This window comes from Ictidomys tridecemlineatus, chromosome 8 (assembly GCF_052094955.1).
Source record: "Ictidomys tridecemlineatus isolate mIctTri1 chromosome 8, mIctTri1.hap1, whole genome shotgun sequence".
NCBI classification, from domain to species: domain Eukaryota; kingdom Metazoa; phylum Chordata; class Mammalia; order Rodentia; family Sciuridae; genus Ictidomys; species Ictidomys tridecemlineatus.
This window is the reverse complement of record NC_135484.1, coordinates 51,258,817-51,273,323: the sequence shown is the minus strand read 5'-3', so window position 1 is coordinate 51,273,323 and position 14,507 is coordinate 51,258,817. Positions and strand designations below refer to the sequence as shown.

The window sequence follows — 14,507 nt, the reverse complement described above, 5'->3', positions numbered from 1 at the left end:
ATGTACTATCATGCCCAGCATTTATTTACACTTAAAGATCCTGAAAAAAAAAAAGGAGAGAGAAAGAAAGAGGGTAAAAAAGGTAGGAAGGAAGTAAGGAAAGGAGGGAGGGAGGGAGGGAGGGAGGGAGGGAGGGAGAAGGAACGAAGAAAGGAAGGAAGGAAGGAAGGAAGGAAGGAAGGAAAGAAAGAAAGAAAGAAAGAAAGAAAGAAAGAAAGAAAGAAAGAAAGAAAGAAAGACAGGCTGAAAGAAAGAAATCTCAAGCTTAAATCCTTAAATATTGGTGCTTTTATTTCTTTGGATTAGTGAATTCAGATCTTCATGAATGATTTACATAGCAAATCTATATTTTCCATTATTACCAGCATACAATAAGAAAGTAACACTGATTTTTAAAAAATTCCCCTATTTGAGCCAAAAGAAAGCTATTGTATATGCATCCAAGGCTATGATGCTTCTAGCAACCAGAAATGTCAACATCATGCTTCTATGGCAATAGCAAATATTTAAGCTTGACAAAATAATCTAATATTTGGTGCTCAGGGGAGATTTCACCATTGGATAAAAATGAAAAAAATACCTTTATTCTTTGGTATTTTCATAACCGTTAATGCAACATCAGGAAACTAAATCTTACTTGTAACTTTTTGGGAATTGGTAGCTGAAGATATATTCTATATCTGTTTTGGACTAATTTCTTTATGCTTTATTTTTCACTAGTTCAATTAATAATTTATGGTAACTATCTCCTGTAGACTTACTCAACTGCAAGAGGAGAAAAGCAGCTAATATTTATGGAGATATTTACGGGCATTGAGATCCAGAGAATTTTGGTCATATTCCCACAGGCTCACAAATCAGCATGTTTCCGTATGGAAATATGTATGTACATATGAGAGGGTACTGGGATCGTGCAAAATATTTCCACTTTGAAGCCTATGTCTTTCCACTATGTTGTTTAGGATTTATCTTATGATGGGCCTATTCTATGATGGATGAAACCTGGTGTCTCAAGTCTCCTGTATCTGATGTGTCTGGAATAAGTGCTTGCCATCCCCAGTCCAAAGTGGTAGCCTTCCCTTTCTTCTCTTTCTCTTCTCAAGCCTATAACTGGGCTGCAGTTTTCTGATTTGGTGCAGATTTGGGCCTCCAGTGTATACCCACTTGACTTGGCTGCTCTCTTAGCTCTTACACATGGTTTGTCACAGAAAGACTGACTTTAAAAATTAAGACTATTATAATAAATACAAGAAAGTACAACAAAATGCTGCTTTTTCCAGGATAACTGTTTTGACATTTTTTAAATTATCAAAATCTGTAATAACAAATATGCTACTCCCACAAACAAACAAAAACATATTTTGGGTCTCCTGTTTTACCTAGAGCTTAATTAGGTAACTGAGTACTCCAGACCTGAGTCTTGTTACAACCAGATAGATCATTTGGATCTTGATGCAAGGTGTTATAGGGTGATTCATGCTCCATAAAAATTAATATGTTGAAATCTTCACCCTGGTGCTTCAAAATTCTCCAGACGTCCCCAAAGCCCAACTATTATGCATATTAGAACAAGTTTAACCATACTTGGAGATGAGGTCCTTCAAGGTGATATCCACCCTTCCTACTTCATTTTTATTTTTCTTGTTTTCATTTTATTTGTTCACTCTATAATTATATGCCATCTTAATCTAAAAAATGAAAATTATTTTTCTCCAATTTATTTATATCAGTAGGACATGTGGATGGATTGAATCCAATATGACTGGAAGAGCATACAATACAGACAACACACAGAGCAAGGGGTGACTATGTGAGAACATAAGGAAAAGACAGCTAGTTGGAAGCCAACAAAACGTGCCTTAGAGGAAACCAGACTTGCCAACACCTTGATCTTGGATTTTAATCTCCAGAATTGTGAGAACAGATTTGTGTTGTTTAATCCACCTAGTAACTCTAGCACACTAATATAGTAGGTGAACAATGTAGCAGCCTATTTGGCTTCCCTGCCTTGGGTTATCTGTCAGTGCTGTCCTCAGTAGAGAAGTTCGCCATACACAGCGAACACCGGATCTGCCAGTGTTCACTCCCATCTGGTCTGTAGCCAGTTTTAGCCCTGGTTCTTTCTGTTCTCTCTCTCCCTTGCACACTGTTATTACTAGAAACTTCTGTAGTTAAGACTGCTCATGTATTCTCTGCAGGAGGTTCATGATTTCAAGCTACACCAAATTCTCCAGACGTCCCCAAAGCCCAACTATTATGCATATTAGAACAAGTTTAACCAAAATATTTTATTATGACAGTTGATTTATAATGACTGGATAAATTAATACACATTTTAAATTATTATTAATATTTGTATTTAATAACAAAAAATTAGTGATTAGATATTAAAGTATTATTCTTGCCCTAGGTGAGCCAAGAATTATTTACCTTTATTAAAATTAGAATTATCTGTGTGATATTTGTCATTAATTTATTTTTATTTTTTTTGGAGTAAATACATTTATTGATACCCATTTTATATATAGTTCAATGAAATAATCTATAAATAAAAAAGCATTTTCTTTTGGATATCACCATGGTCCATGTAAATACTCAACAGTCAAAATCACCTGAAGGAAGCACTCCAAGTCACACTGTTAGGTTTACAGACCTGAATATATATATTCCATTAAACAGTGGCACTTAAGTACTCAAGTGGTCCAGTGGCTTTGGGACATATGACTACCAGGCATGTGGAGTAAAAATAATGTGTAAATTTAAATCAACAGAAAGGGTATCAAACACTGACAAAAAGAAACAATTACAAATTAATATCCCAGGTGAAGTAAGTACCACAGTTGACACTTGGTGTCAGAATACTGGAGACAAGGTATGTTAAACAACACATGTGGCACGGCATGCTCTCTCCAACACCCAGTGGAGTTCACCAGTGCTTTAGAGTCATTCGTGGTCAACAAACATCAATTCTTAAAGAATCTAGATAGCTTAGAATAAAATGTATGGGGAGGCTGATATCAAGATTAAAGAAAAGTGGACTAAATATTTCAGTGACATAATCCCCCTAGAAGGGGATTGTGGGGAAAAAATTAAACTCCTTTGTTACATTTAGCATGATCATTTATCAAACGCTGGAGGAAAAAACTCATACATCTGGTATTCAAAACACAGGTGTAAAAATTTTCTTCCGCTTCAAAGTTTTTTCCTCAATACTTCCAAGGGAATGGGTGCAGCCACTGTTGAGCCTTGCTCTCCACCTGATGCAGCACAAAATTTTCTCTCATTTCTTCAATAACAATCACAGGAATGTCTTTTGCTGCGATCAGACGATGCGTCCTCTGAGTTAGCAAGCGAGTGCATTTCAAAGGTCTTAGAGGTGCAATGTCCAAAACTGAGATCAGAGAGGCAGTGTTAGAACTTAAGCAAAGCAGGGTTTAGAGACTACTCAAACAAAAACCTAAAGAAAGCATATAAAAATTCAGTTTTTATTCAATTATTTTCAGCTGGAATTGATGGCAACATTCCCTGGTATGATGAATAAATGGTGTGATCTCCAGGTCCAAAATATCCCAACTATCTAAGTAGGACCCAAAAGAGGAGAAAGACACACTTGAGTTCTGTGGTGTCTAGAATTCCTTTTTTTTTTTTTTTTTGCCATTTTTAAAAAAAGAAATAGTAGCTTCAGTTATATACCCTGGTTGAAGGGGTTTTCATCCAAATGAGAAACTCTACCCCTCGTCTCTAGTGGAACAGGCACCAGATTCCCACAAGCAGCAGCTCCCATGTCCTGCAGCACGTGGCATCTGACCCTCGAGTGAAGAGTAAGCTGGCATCGAGCCCTGATGCTGTAATTCAGACTAGATGGCATTTCGTGGCGTGCCATTGTGTGCCAATGCTTTCAGGCTAGGGGCACTGGTCTGGTGACTACAGCTCCTATGAGAAGTCACACCCACCTCAAAAACCTCATGAATAGCTTTTCGGAAACAGTGGAAGTTGTAGTCTATTAAACCTTTTCGTTCAAAGCTCTCTTCCCTAAGAATGCAGACTGGTGCCAAAAATTTGGTCACCTCCTTTAAATAAAGGACAGTTGTGTTATTCAGCTTGATAATTGCCATAGATTCTTTGTCATAAGCACTTCCACTTCCATCTTCCTTTAACCCATATATACAAGACACATCAATTACAACATCAATCATGTCACAGCAAAGTTCATAAGACTGCATATCCACGGGGGAACTGTCTGTTGCAATGTAGATTTTGCTGACAACATCAAAGAGAAAAGCTTTTTCAATACCTGAATTTGATATAAAGGTATTTAATAGGTTTTCCAAGGTTGGCAGTTGTGGAATGAGTTTCTGCACCACCTTACTAAAGGCTTCAAATATTGAGTGGTCATAGATACTAGTCAAATAAAAGCTAAGATGGAGTTTTTCTAGTCCAGCATCTGCAAGGTCATCATTGGCCCTCTGATGAATGTCCCTCTGTGTTTCTATTTTGTGATCATCAGACAGACCATCAACTTTGTGAATAAAAACCTCAAAATTCATGTCTGGGTTAACTTTGTAGGTTTAGAAACAGTAATGTGAAGTCTTGTTAAAGCCTCCATGTAGTCATCCTGTGCATCAATGACATATATCAATGCTCCTGTTCCCCTGAAGATCATCTCGTAGTCAAAGGTTGGGTCAAAAAAGTCCATCTGCCCAGGAAAATCCCAAATCTGGAAATTCACAAAGGAGCTATTGGAAATGTCGTCTTTATAAATCTTGTTGGTACTTTCCAAAAAGAGGGTCTCATTGGGTGACATCTTATGGAACACCACCTTCTGGATGGAGGACTTGCCGCTGCGCCGCAGCCCCATGAGCAGAATCCTGGGCTTCTAGCTGTCAGCGCTCCCAGGGCCACAGCCGCCGCCGGCCCCCGCCCCAACCCCGCCACCCGCCGACCGCCGCCGCCGCCTCCTCTTCTTCCTCCTCCACGCCGCAGCCGAAGTCCTTTGGGAACGAATCCGCCGCGCCTTAACTACCGTTGAGGGGCCTCTCCTCCGCCCCGTACTGCAGGGACGTGATGCTGGACCTCCGCCGCCCGCGCCCAGACAGGCCAGGCCGCCGCCTCCCCAGGCCGCCGCCGCCACCGCCGCCCTGTCATTAATCTAAAAAGAGTTTAATGAATATGCAATAAAAAGTCCTTGATGACCTAAGGAAAAAAAATTTACCTGGATGTTTTAGAGGTGAAACCAATTTTTCCTCTTTGCTAGCTTCCTGCTTTTGAATTAAATAAATAATTCTATGACTTTATGTTATTTACTTTAAACTGAAACTGTACATCAGAAGATGTCACTCCTATGCTCACTCTGCAAAAGGTCCTCATTTGTCTCCAAGAAACAACTTTGAATGCCCATAAGAGCCTACCTGATTTGTCTCCCCATGACCTGTACCCTCACCCCTCCAGCTTCTCTCTTACTACTCTCATTTCTGTCCAGATAGAGTGGACTCTTTATTGTTCTTAAACATGTCAGGAGCATATTTCCCTAGAAATTTTTTAATGACAGCTTCCTCCGTCTGGAATACTATTTGCCTATATTTCCTAGAGATAAAAATCCCCTTAGTCTTCGCTCAAATGTAATATTTTCCATAAGGCCTATCTTGATCAACCTATTCAATACTACAACTATCTCAATGTCCCATCCCACATACTCGTAATTTCTTTCAAGGATAGGGATCTTTGTTTTTTCACAGATGTAAATCCCAAATTCTAGAAGTGTGCTTGGAACAGTGTAAGTGCTTAATAAACATTTGTTGGAAAATGATAAACAAAAAGAGTAGATTTTTATGTAATACTCACATTATTTGTAAACATTATTTATAAACTCACATTAATTGTATAAATGGAGGGTTTCACTGTGACGTTTTCATAAACTCATATACATGTTTTGATCATATCCATCCTTCCTACTTCATTTTTATTTTTCTTGTTTTCATTTTATTTGTTCACTCTATAATTATATGCCATCTTAATCTAAAAAATGAAAATTATTTTTCTCCAATTTATTTATATCAGTAGAAGATGTAATAGGCAAAACAGTACATACTTGAAGTTTGGTAAACATAGATTTAAATCTTAACTTTATCACTATTAGCAAAAATGTACTCTATGAACCTCAATCATTTACAAAACCCTCTAAGATTGTTGTAAAATTCTAAATAAATTTATTTTCAAATTTATTGTGAGTAAATGTATAGGAAATTGTAGATGTCAAATAAATGTTCCCTGATACTACTGAATAATATTGAAATAGTAAAATGCTGTGTTTATTTGAGCATGTTTGCTCAGATGTCTCCTGAGCTTATTTATAATGTTCACATTCCATTAGCTAATGGGTAATTACATCTCATGCTATTCACTTTTTCATTTTTAAGATATGTACGACATTCTTTCACTGTCCATTAGCTGACCTCAATTTTATTGGTTCCATGGACACATCAAATGAGTATCCAGTATTTGATGGTCCCTTCCAAGGAAAATATGAGCTAGTGAAGGCACAACATGAAGACATACAAAATAATTGGAGAAATATTAAATATTATCTAGGTAAAATTGAATTTGAGTACAGTGAAATGAAAGATCAGAGTGGATTGGAGAGATTAGAAAACTCTTCATGGAAAGAAAAGAGTATTTGAATGGATACCAAATAACCAACAATGGCATCAACAAGAAGAAGCATCTTTATAGTATTTAATATGCTCTAGGAACAGTTACAAATTCTCTGTCTTTATTAACTTGCTTAATTTCATTATACCCCTCTGAATTAGTACAATTTCAATTTTTTATAAATGATAAAAGAAGCAGAGTGAAGATTGGTAATTGCAGTTTTCAATCTTCCTCTTCAAGTCTACAGAAGGGTAAAAGAGGTTTACCAAGAGACAGAGTCTGTTATAAATATTGTAGGGAAGGAATCTATTGTAGGGAAGGAATCTTTATTGTCTGACAAGGTACACAATTTCCAGATACTCTTTCATATTTACCTCTCGCTTCAGCACAATTATTTCTTCCTGCCTCAGTGTTATTCATCTTGACCTTTGCGTTTATATTTACTGATCTTTTACCATTCTCCAAGATCCGTCACAAAGCTTATCTCCTTATAAACATTTTTCATGACATATCCCAAGAAAAATTATTGTATTTTTTATGGTACTCATAATAAATTTTTATGGATACTTATTTTTATTTCTTTCTTATATTATGAGTGATAGAAAAAATAAATAACGACTTTTTAATTTTGATCTTCCTGATTCATTCCTTTAAGGCTATTCCCCAAACATAGTTGCTGACATTTATCCTCTGGCCTGTGCCTCTGGCTCCCTCTAGTGTTCATTATTTGTTACTTCTGTGATCTGTAAATACAAGAAGAAAAAGACCACCTCTAAGAGAAGTGTCTACTAGAAACCTGAACCTGATTTTCAAAGATCCCAAATGGCATTTAATGTAATTAATTTCCTAGTTTCCACTTTCTCTAGGCCCCTAGTGTCATTTAATATGATTAATTTCTTAATTTCCATTAGAATTTCTCATTATTAGAAAAACTATGTTATTGAATGTATTTTAGACTGTTGCATTTCCTAAGATCAGATTTTCTTCCCTTCCTTAATGTTATTTTTTTAAATAAAAAATAATGAAACTGCCTAAATACTGTTCACTTCAGGTACGACTATACACAATGGCCTGTTATTTATATTTATAATAAGCTCATAACATTTTTATAAAGGAAAATGTGATATATACTTACAATGTAATATCATTCTACAATAAAACTGGAATGAAATACTAAAAAAAGATAAAATAGGAACACATAGCAAGTGCTTCTCTTGAAGGTATAATTTTACAAAAAAGTATACAGATGTTAAAGGCATATGATTTCTCCTATTTATTTAAATGATTCACCAGGATATTGGAAGTTCAGAATATTTCTATATTATGGTTGTTATATCATTAAATACATTTAAAATTATTCTCTTAAATTAAAAACACATGGTCCCTTCTGAGATGTTAGGAAACAAGTACAGCACATTATAATATTTAATGTTTAATTTACATTAATAACTATGTTACAGAAATCAATAAAATGTCTGAAATTCTGTTTTTATAGGCATGGATCCATTGAGTATTAAAAACAGGCAAAATAAATTTCAAAGATGCTTTAAAAATGACAAGACCAGTCCTCCCCAAGCCTGCCAACATCAAGAAAAAATACTAAGGGAAACAGAGAAACTGGCACAAAATGAAGGCGACTCAAGAAACAAAATTACTGTAGGTGGTGTGATATTCTGACTTGGATCTTAGAATACAATAAGATATATTGAAATTAGAAAACATAAAATGTGAATGAAGCTGTAGTTTATTTAATAGTAGTGAACAAATGTTGGTCTTTTGGTATTAACAAATATATCTTGGCACCGTAAAAAATAGCATAAGGGGAAACAGGATGGAGAATATTTAGGAACACTTTGTGTTATCTTTGGAACTTTAACAAATAAAATTTTATTCCAAAATAAATTTATATTAAAAATTTCAAGTTTAATTAAATTGATCAATTTAATTAAAGAGATTTATGGTAAATTAATTTTTTAAATTTAATAGCACTCATGTTTAATGCTTTAATTCAATTTTATTTATTTATTTATTTATTTATTTTGAGATTTAGAGTCTTTAATTTAGCATCATGCTGTAATCAACAAACAAGAACAAACAGAACACTAGCACAGGGAACAGAGGAAACGCACCGAAACTCCAACTATTCCAGAAGCGATTCCAATCATCCCGATGACGAGTCCTATGGCCCAGCACCACAGTGGCAGGTAAGACAGACTGGTATCCCAATAATAATAACAACAAGCAATGTTCATAACTACACGTCAAGAGCGGCACAGCTGGCGAAGCTATAACACAATGGCACGTCCAGACCGGCGGAGCCCAGCACTACAGGCGCAGGGACACAGCTGGGCAGCGACAGGCCTGCGCAGGTCTCCTGGACGTGGCCCCGTTGGCCAGGGCCGTCTTGGGATTCGTCCGTGTTTCTGTCCACGAGGCAGACAGAGCCGACTGGTGGGTCTACACATGGCTAAGTGAAGCATGAGGTATCGTGAACAGGGACTTTTTTGGAATAGAGCAGTAATCACATCAAGTTAAAATTGATTACTTAAAAAAAAAAACTACAAAAAAGGGCATCTGTAATACAATTTTCTATGAGAAAATTAAAACGAGCACATGGCAGTATATGACATTGTAAAACAAAAACTGATCCTCCCATAGCAGCAAAACAACGTGAAAGAGATATAGAGAAGCTGTGAACAGTTTCCGACTGCGGGACGTCACCGGTAGCAGCGCAATAGGAAGTGGAGCCATGGCCTGTCTCTCCTGTGGGCACTGCCGGTCCCCTCGGAGCCTCCCGCCACACTCCTCCCTCACGTGCTCTCTCCAGCCTCCGCCTCAGCCTCCACACTCTTGCCACCTCCCCTCCACACGTCCTCAATGCAAAGGTACAGGGCCAGGATGGGCAGGGATGAGAAGGTCCTGGACCCCTCTCCTCTCAAGCACCCTGGCGTCCCTGTGCCTTGGGTGCCTCTAGAGCAGACCACTTTGGGCAACGCCCCACAGGCCGAGTCCAGGTCTGGGCGGTCTCTCTGGAGATCTTCCCTCACCGACCAAAGGCCCCATCTTGTCACCTGCAGCTCAAAGGCAGAAAGGGTTGAGTGTCGAAATCAAGGGAGACTGCATCACTTTATAAATCATACTGGCCTTACGAGCATCCTCTGCAATAAATATTCTTTTCAGCCTTAACTATAAATTATATATTTTAGTGTTTAAAAACCTTCCGCTGTGAAATACCTAAAAGTAACCCTTACACTACTTGTTCTCTAGGTGAACCTTTGAGGTCCCTACTTTCAAACACCAGTTGGCACCAAAGGATTCCCGCGAACTTCGACCTCTCTACAGGACAGGAAGGGGCCTGCATCCTGGCACTGTGACACGGACCTTTTTCTTCTTGACTGGTACAAAACCGTCAGGAACACCCTCTCGCTGACACCACGGTGTCACACCTTTGCGGTCCTGTGCCCGCAGGAACGTGAATATTCCCCGCCATTCCATTGGGAAACCGCCCCGCACGTGACAGCGAAGTGGCCTCTAACTGCTGGACCAAAGTGCTTTGACACGGAACGGTTTAGAATATCAAGAAAGAAAACACAAAACCCCCAAATGATAAGAAGAGAGTAGCTGTGGATTGAACCTGATGTGAACAGGCGGCAGGACCGACGGGTGAGAACCCAGCATCTCACGAGCAGGTAACTACAAAACTAGGAAGATTATAAAAATGGAATCTGTCATGTCGCGCTTTGCTTCCCTCCACAGCAGCACGTGGTGGTGGACAGCTGGCCTTTCCCGAGCTCCCTGGCTGGCACCTGCAGACTGGTGCCCAGGTGGGGGTCCCCAGGCACAAAAGCCCGGCCCCACACCATGCTGACCCATTGGCAAGCTGCAGAGGTCACACGCCTACCTACCTAGGAGATAAACACACAAGGAGTGACTACGTGACGAGCAAGCGGGCACAGAGCTAGGGCCGTGCGAAGCCCTGCCTCTCGGGGAAGCGGGGACACACTTCCTACCTAACCCTCTTCTACTTTAAAATGGTTTTTCAAATTTTTCTTTTCTTTTTTTTTTTAAGAAGTTTTTATGCTTTTTTCTTTTCTGAACACATACAAAGAATCCGACCTAGCCCTCGGGGACCCTCGTGCGTGTTAATGCTATCCTTACAGAGACACGAGCGCATTCACATACAGCTACTTGATTACGGAGTAAAATCCTCTATTTTGTAGCACAACGCCCCTCCCCCACTCAAGGTCATGCAAATTCTATCTTTTCTTTCTTTTTTAAAGACAGTTTTCAGGATTTTTTTTTCCCTTTTCTTTTGCTTAAGTCAGAGACGGAAGGGAGAAAGAGGAAAGGAGAAGGAGACTTTCCCTTCTGTTAGCAAAATATCCCTGAAAAGAGGGACTTTGCCTGGAGCACCGCGGGCGGCCCCTCCCAGGCTGCGGGGCTGCGGCCGGCCGCTGCTGGGTGCTGGGTGGTGCCGCTGGCCGGGCGCCTCAGACGTCTATGTCCCGCACGTCGGTGGGCGTGCTGGCCAGGTCGGCCCCCGCCGCCTCCACCACCTCCTCCTCGGAGGCCTTGGGGTCCAGGTTCTGCTGGGCCTGGCGCAGGCTGGACTCCAGCAGGGCTTCGATCTGCTCCTGGCAGGCGCGGAGGCAGTCCGGGTCACACTTGATCACTCTGGAGAGGAAGTGGGTCAGGCGGTAGCAGGACAGGAAGGTGTTGGGGCTGCCCAGGTGGAGGCCCTGCACTGCGGCCACCACGCTCCCAGCGGCCACCATGGAGGGTGGGTTAGAAATGAACTTCACGTCTGTGGCACAAAGGGCGACAAAGGTCTGCGCATGCTTGTTCTCCTCGGCCTCTGGCATTTTGGAGAGGAAGTGTTCGATGAAATCGTGGGGGGTCATGGCAGCCAGGTTCCACTTGAGCTTGTTCACCAGGAGCAGCTCCATTTGCAGCAGCTCGTCGGGTCGGATGGAGTTGTCAGTGTAGATGCACAACTTCTCGGCCGTCAGGGGGATGGTCTCCTTCATCTCGGAGGCCACGAACATGCAGGTGGCCCCCAGCAGCTGCAGGCGGCTCTTCTTCAGGGGCTCCAGCGACAGGAAGCGGTCCAGGTAGTTCATGGCCAGAGGGAAGACCTCCTCCTCGCACTTCTGCTCCTCGCAGACCTCCAGCATCCAGGTGGCCACGATCTTCCGCATGGACGGCAGGATCTCCTTCTGCACACACTTGAAGTAGGACACCGAGAGAGCGCAGGTCTCCGCCTTGAGCATGGCCCTCGGCACTCGGTCGTTAAGGAGGTTGGTGTCGGGGTACGCGCGGCGGATGGACTCCACTTCGCAGCACAGGAGCTGGTGAGCCCTGGCGGGGGCTCTGCCTGAGCCGCTCGCGAAGGGCTGCGCGTCTGGGTTCGGTCAGCGCTCGGCGTTCGCTCCTGCTGCCCGACGCTCCCTCGTGCTCTTCTCCCCCTAGCCGAGCGCGCTGACTCTGCTGCTCACTGCTACTGCGCCGACAGCCCTCTCTCAATTTTACTTTATGTAGATTTTTAAATTAGTTTTACAGCAGAGCTTAAAAACTCATGGGATGGGGCTGGGGATGTAGCTCAGTAGTAGAATACTTCCCGAGGAGGCATGATGTGTGAAGACCTGGGTGAAGCTGGGAGCACCAAAAAGAAAAAATGTGGCATAAATGTAAATTTGGCATCTCTAGGTTTTGGAATTGACTCTTTTCAATATTTTTTAAAAAGTATTTTTTTTTTGGTAATCAAAGCAACACATATCTTTTGTTAGAGCAAAAAATAATAAGAAAGGTGACTAATGAAAATTAAGAGCCCTGTAACTGCTTTCCCCATCTCCATCTCCACCATATCACTCATCAAAAGACATTAAAATATATATATTTTTTATTATATATATATTTTTTATTATATATATATAATTTGTATGTGGCACTCATAATGCACCAGACCACATTATAAGTGACTTACATATATTGACGTATTTAATGTTCCTAATAAACATGAAGAGGCCACACAAAATGAACATTACAGCTATTATTCTCACTTTATAGATGAAGTAAATGATGCACAGTGGTTTATCTTAACTGTCACACAACCAGCATACCACCACTCAGGTATCTTCAAAATATTCTTATCTTTTGTATTCCTAGATTTGCCAATTGTGAAGGCTCTTTATTGGCTTCTTGCAATGATAGATGAAGATTTAGCTCATTTTTACCAAGCTCTCCTATATCCTGATCTTGCAATTTGTTTTAATAAGAAAATATGTCTTCTATAGAATCACTTTAGTTCCTGCCATTTTAAGTTTTATGCTACCTCGACCTCTCGTTTTTCCAACTGTGGAGAGTGCCTTTTCTCTTTCCACTCTGTGCTACAGGAGCAGCCTCCCTGCTTACCTGGTCAGTTCTACTTTCCCTTCTTTCCTTTCTACCTCCAGACAACAAAGCCACATCCCCAGTCTTCTTGACCTTTCACTTTCAATGAGGTTCACATCACTGCATTCTACTCTATAGCCACAAGACTTTCATACTTTCTCTGTAAGTTGATTCTAAAGTACAAAATTCAACAGTGTTAACACTATTATGATCCTGTAAGTATTGTTGAAATATAATGTTAGGAATACATTATATTTGTATTTCCTTTCTTTTATATCTGTTTTTTTTCTTGTAGTTTCTAATTTTTTTCTCTTGCATCATCTATCTTTCTTGGATTTTAAATTTCATTAGAACTTCCTGTCACGAATCCCTGGTATTGTAGGTCTTTTTGCCACCTAGTTCCTGCTTGGAGCTCTCCAACTTCCTGATCCACCCTGCTGTCATCCTGGGACTCACTATTGCTCTTCTGAAGAGGATTCATTATTTTTTTGAACTTTCCTCTTTCTTAGTGTATTCCCTCCTTTTGATGAATATGTTACATCAATTCTAAAGAAATTTCATCAGAAAGCACCATAATAACTGAACTTGCTCATTACTTACATGTCAGAAGATATTGATTTTTTCCAGCTCTCATATTTGGTGAATGACTTTGCTGACTAGAGATTTCTGGGTGAAAAATTATTTTCCCTCAAAATTTTGAAAACATCCTTTCTTTTCCCTGATCTAGTACTGCTGGTAATTCTGATGATAGTCTGTGTTTTTTTTTTTTTTTTTTTTTTTTAGGGAATTTGTTTTTATCTCCACACTGGACAGCTTATTTATAAATTATATTTGTATGTTTTATATTTATAGTTTTGAAGTTTTATAATGATATATCTCAGCCTATGTCTTTCTTTTAGCTATTGAATCAGATACATCATGGATGCTTTAAATTTATTGTTGTTGTTGAACTGTGGATTCAACTCATGGGCACTCAACCACCGAGCCACATCTTCAGCCCTATTTTGTATTTTATTTAGAGACAGTGTCTCACTGATTTGCTTCGCACCTCGATTTTGCTGATGCTGGCTTTGAACTTGTGATCCTCCTGTGTCAGCCTCCTGAGCTGCTGGGATTACAGAGATGTGCCACTGTGTCGGCATGGATGTTTTCAATTTGCTGACTTCCATGTAAGAAGCATTTTAGCTGTAGGAGATTTCTTCCATTTTTATTTATTATTATCACCTTTTCCTATTTATTCTGTACTCTCTAAAGTTGGACATCTGCAAGTAAACCATGTCTCATTTTCTCTTATATTTTCTATTGCATATTTAATTTTATTATTCTGAAGATTTTTTAATATTAATATTTTAATTTGCAAGAACATAACGATTTTTTTGTGGGGGTACTGGGGCTTAAACCCAGGGATGCTTCACATCTGAGCTACATCCTGAGCCCTTTTTATTTTGAGACAAGGCTTGCTGAGCTGC

The 14,507-nt window shown here is 39.8% G+C and overlaps 2 pseudogenes; both read right to left on the bottom strand.

Moving 5' to 3' along the window:
* Positions 1-2,559: 2,559 nt before the first annotated feature.
* On the bottom strand, positions 2,560-8,813 carry LOC144365766 (ras-related GTP-binding protein C pseudogene; annotated as a pseudogene).
* A 1,035-nt stretch (positions 8,814-9,848) lies between these two features.
* LOC144365765 (G1/S-specific cyclin-D1 pseudogene) lies at positions 9,849-12,053 on the bottom strand (annotated as a pseudogene).
* Between the last annotated feature and the right edge of the window lie 2,454 nt (positions 12,054-14,507).